The 4,881-nt window shown below is 44.3% G+C and overlaps 1 non-coding gene across 1 annotated transcript; it reads right to left on the bottom strand.

Annotated features, from left to right (window-relative positions):
- Nucleotides 1-570: 570 nt before the first annotated feature.
- On the bottom strand, nucleotides 571-644 carry Trnan-guu. The gene has a single exon. It is a non-coding gene; the product is annotated as a tRNA-Asn (tRNA).
- Between the last annotated feature and the right edge of the window lie 4,237 nt (nucleotides 645-4,881).

Genomic DNA, 4,881 nt, shown 5'->3' with positions numbered 1-4,881 from the left:
AGGGCATGATATGAGCAGTATGGTATGCCAGTTGCACATCCTCCTTACACTATAGAATCAAACATCTGCCAGAGACACCAAAGCAGCAAGTTTTGTAATCATAAACTAGGGAAACTACCCACTTTCCAAAACATTAGAAGAGTAAACTAAATCATGTACACATAAGGAAAAAAATTATTATGAGAGCACACAGTGGTTATCCACACCTGCAGTCCTAGGAGGATTTTGAGATCAAAACTAGTAAGGGTAAATTGCAATCAATCAGTCAATAAATCAGTCTATCAGTGATTATGCTTCCTGTGGGGGTAAGATCAGTGCTGCAGCAATCACTAAATCTTGACATGCCTCTGTTGGTCTCATGCTAAGCGTTGACATTACCTGCCTGAGTCTATGACCAAAAAGACCAGGAAGCTTTTGGTGTCTTTCATGAATTTGTGAATGCACAGTGCTAAGACAGCTAGAGCAGAATGAGTGCACAGTTGGGGCAATGTGACTTTTCAGGTTTACCTGATCAGTCAGCAGTAACTGAGTAACTGTTTATTTGGGGAGTTGTTAAAAGCCAATGACTAACGTCCCTGGGTGGGCTCGAACCACCAACCTTTCGGTTAACAGCCGAACGCGCTAACCGATTGCGCCACAGAGACCTTGCTACAAGTGTCTTCCAGGCTCCTTGGTGAGAGAGGGCTCCCTACGACCAGCCGCACCTGGAGACCTGGAGCTTGCCCACACACCCCAGTCGCCTCTCGGGGCTATGATCCCCTCACCTGGAGCTCCAGAGGCTGCCGCGTGGCCGCCAGGGTCCTGGCGATTGTGGTCCTTGGGTTCCTCCGGCTGCAGCGGGGTCCGGTCCTCTCCAGGGCGCTCAGGGCACTCGCTCCAGTTCCCTCCAGCGCTTTCCGGTCCAGCTTGTGGCAGGGAGGCAGCGTCGTGGACCAGCCGGGCGCCGCGCGTGGGAAAGGTGGAGGCGGCGGCGATTGAGGTCCGCGCGCTGAGCGAGGCAGGGAGGGAGCGGAGGCAGGGGACAGAGTGGGAGGGGGATACTGGAGACGGAGGGTGGGTTTGTGTGGGAGCAGAGGGGAGGGAAGGAAGACGGAAGGGCGGGAGTCTGAATTTTTGTTTAATTTGTTTTTTAATCTTTTTTCTTTTTTTCTTTCTTTTTCTTTCTCTCTCTCTCCCTGCTGGCCTGGAACTCACTTTGTAGACCAGGCTGGCGGTCTTGCCACAAAGATCCGCCTGCCTCTGCTTCCCAGGTGTTGGGACTACAGGCATGTGCCACCCACCACATCCAGCATGTTTTTTAATATTTCATTTAATATTTTTAATTTACGCGTTTGAATGTACTGCCTGTATGTGTGTAAGTGCCCCCGTGTCGAGCGGTGCCCGCATAGGTCAGAAGAGGGGCTGGGACCCCCTGAAACAGGTTGTTAGCTGCCTGTGGGTGCTGGGATTCACATTTGGGTCTTCTGGGATGCTCTTAACTGCTGAGCCATCTGTCCAATCCTGGAGTCTGAATTTTTAAATAACATCCTCGGAGTATCAAAGCCTTACACATGAATAACGGTAAAGGGAATTGCGGGATCCCTGTGGCTCACTGAGATCATGCAGTGCCTAGTACTGTGTTGTGGTGGCAGCTCGAATTCAACCCTCGAAATCTAAGCCCTGTAAGTGAGTTCTATAGTGTGGTATTTGTTTTTTTTTTTTTTTTTTTTTTTTCCTTCTCTCTTCCAGTTTTCAGTCTCTCCATCAGTAGGCCTTTGGAAATCTGAGGACCTAAAACTGGATTTTCCCATCAGATCCATGAGGTCTAGTCTGGTCTTCCTGTCTTGGATATTTTAAGCACCTTCTAAAAACAAATGGCAAATGACAGTTTGTACTCCAACTGGACATCCAATTCAACAATTTAATAAAGTTAAGCCAGACATCCTAATGTCTCCAACACTTGAGAGGCTGAGCCAAGAGGGTTACTTTAATGATTTCGAGGCTAGCCTGACCTACTAGTGAAACCCTGTGTAAAAAGAAAAAAGAAAAGAAGTAACCCATGATGACATTTGCCAGTTAACTTCTGTTTTCCAACAGAGTGACTGAAGTAAACATCATACAGACCGATATGGTCTGGTGCTTGACCTGATGAGTTTAGACAAAACGGACTGTTTTTATTTCCTTCCTGTTTCTGTGATTAAATACCCTGACAAAAGCAAGGGGAGAAAGATTATTTTAGTTTGAAGTCATAGTAGCATGGCATTTTGTCCCCTACAGACATGCCCATGGGCTAACCTGATCTAAACAGTCCCTTCCCATGTGATAACAGAGTGTGTCAAGTTGACGAAACTAACCTTCACACAAATCATCTTCTAAATCAAGTGGGAGAACATTTTTTTCCAATCAGCCCAGAATATTCAGACAACTTCCAGTCATGCCCACCCCAAACCCAAATGTTTGTGGTGTTATATAGGAGTATACTACAATCAATTAAAAGCTGGTTATTTCTAGGTAACTATTGAGAATAAAGTATCTTTGAACATTCTTTTACGGTCTTTTTGTGGACTTGTGTGTATTTCTTTGCAGAAAACCCCAACTAATGGGATTACGGAATCACGAGCCAAGTGCACTTTTACTTTATGAGAAGCGAGTATGCAGAATGATTACAGTTTTCAGAACAATTGTGCTGTCTACTCTCACCAGCAACAAGAGATACAGTTCCAAATTCTTGCAAGTGGGTGGTTTTCACTGTCTTAGATTTCACCCCTTCTGGGTGAGTGATGGTATATCAGGGTGTTTGAAATTGGTTTCTGAATGAGTAATGATGCAAGTCCTTTCTCATGCCTTGTGCCTCCGAAGAAGTCCTGTCCTGAGGAGCGACCCTGTTTAAGTATTTGTACACTTTTAATTGGCTTCACCCTTCCCTTACATTTTAACTTTTTACATAAACTTTTCTTAATAAAGCATTTAGATTTACAAAAAAGTAAAATTGGAGCTGGAGAGATGGCTTAGCAATTAAGAGCACTGGCTGCTCTTGTAGAAGACCTGGCTTCAAATCCCAGCACTAACTCCAGTTCCAGGGGGATCTGAGACCCTCTTCTGTCCTACTTGGGCATTGCATGACGCAGGAACACTTAGCATACATACAGGCATAACACTCATACACATAAAATAAAAATAGATAATTTTTTTTTTTTGTCTTTCTAGACACAGGGTCTCCCTGTAGCCCTAGCTGGCCTGGAACTTGCTATGTAGACTAGGTTGACCTCGAACTCACAGAGATCCACCTGCCTCTGCCCCCTGGGTGCTGGTACTAAAGGAGCACCACCATACCTGGCTAAAAATAAATCATATTTTTTAAGTTAAATAGGCAGTAGAATGGATTTCCATATACCACAGTTTCCCCTGTTCCCCCCACTACCCTGTACTTGCCATATAGGTCAGAGTGGCCTCAGACTCACCACATTAGCTGTCAAGTTTTCTTAAGCACCCTTGCCTATCACACTTAAGCACACTTTCTTTTTGATAGTTTTGTAGACTGTCTCTCAATTGGAGTTCATTTGAGTTTTTCTTATAGGAGTGGGATTGTGTTTGGGGCAGTGCAGTATTCTTGACATTTGTGGAGGCTGAGTTCGGGTGCTAGGAGCCTAGGGTCTCAAAGAGCTGGGAAATGACAGATTCAAGGAGCTGATGGCAAGTGAAACATGTTTATTTTCTCCAGGTGAAGGCATACAGGCCACTGGGCAGACGGACACAGGGCAAGGGCACATGTGCCCTTGTTCCCAAGGACTTTTTATAGAAAATCACACAAGGGTGTCTTCTTGCTAAAACTGGCTACATAACAGCTAACATCATTTTTTTACTTTTGGAATCCGTAGACAAGCCATTTTGTGCTAACTCAGCCCTCCAGATGTCTACTGTTAGGCATTTTGGTTCATGCCAGACATCCTTATCAGCATCATGTTGTCTAAACATAAAGAAGCCCTCAGGGCCTCAATTCCCTACAGCATCACTTTGTATCTTGGGCCACTAATATCAACCTTATCATTGGTCAGGACTGAGATTAATATCACCAGTTAAGAGCACCATCTTATGGGTACAATTTGAACCCGGGTCTTCTGCAAGAGCAGTCAGTGCTCTTAACTGCTGAGGTCATGGTTTTCCTGTTTCTCCACTGTGATATCATCCTACTTACCTCATTTCCATAATGTGTTGTTGGGAAAGAAGTTGCTGTAAGTAGAGCGTTGTGCCCCTCAGCTAGAGTATGCAATCTCTCCGTGAATTATTAGGAATGCTTTTGCATGTGAGACTTTTTCTGTTGTCTTTCTCTTGTTTCCTTTTCTTTCATTCTGTGGACGCATGGATATTTACTTCATTCTCCAGTGTTGCTTTATCTTTTTGCTCAAATTCTTCTAGCACTGGACATTGTGAACTTCTGTGTTTGGCTCCAGGCTCCCTTGACACACTGTCATCATCGTTGTTTTCCCATCCCCTTAACTTACTGCCTCTGGAAGATGCTACGGGCTCAACTTCCATACTTAGAACCCAGTCTTAGAATCAGCCATTTTTCCAAAGAGCCCTCATTCCTCATGTTGATTAAGCTTCACTTGTCCTTATCTACAGTTAAGTATTTTTATATTCATAATTTGAGTTATTTATGAAATGAGTGTCGGCTATACCTTTTCCTGGTCTAGTTTGCTTTTCTTGTGATGATTTTGATAAGACTAGGTGGGTTTTTAAATTTTATTTTATTTTCATCTGTTATTTTTGTGTATGTATATGTGTCTGTATGTGCTTATGCACATATGGGTGCCAGCAGAGGTCAGACGAGGGTATCAGATCCCCTGAAGCTGTTGTTACATACAGTTGTTAGCTGCCATGTGGGTGCTGGGAACTGAATCC

This window comes from Nannospalax galili, unplaced genomic scaffold (genome assembly GCF_000622305.1).
Source record: "Nannospalax galili isolate Female #2095 unplaced genomic scaffold, S.galili_v1.0 scaffold693, whole genome shotgun sequence".
Taxonomy (NCBI): Eukaryota; Metazoa; Chordata; class Mammalia; order Rodentia; family Spalacidae; genus Nannospalax; species Nannospalax galili.
Note: the sequence above shows the minus strand (reverse complement) of the source record. Positions and strands in the feature narration are given on the sequence as shown.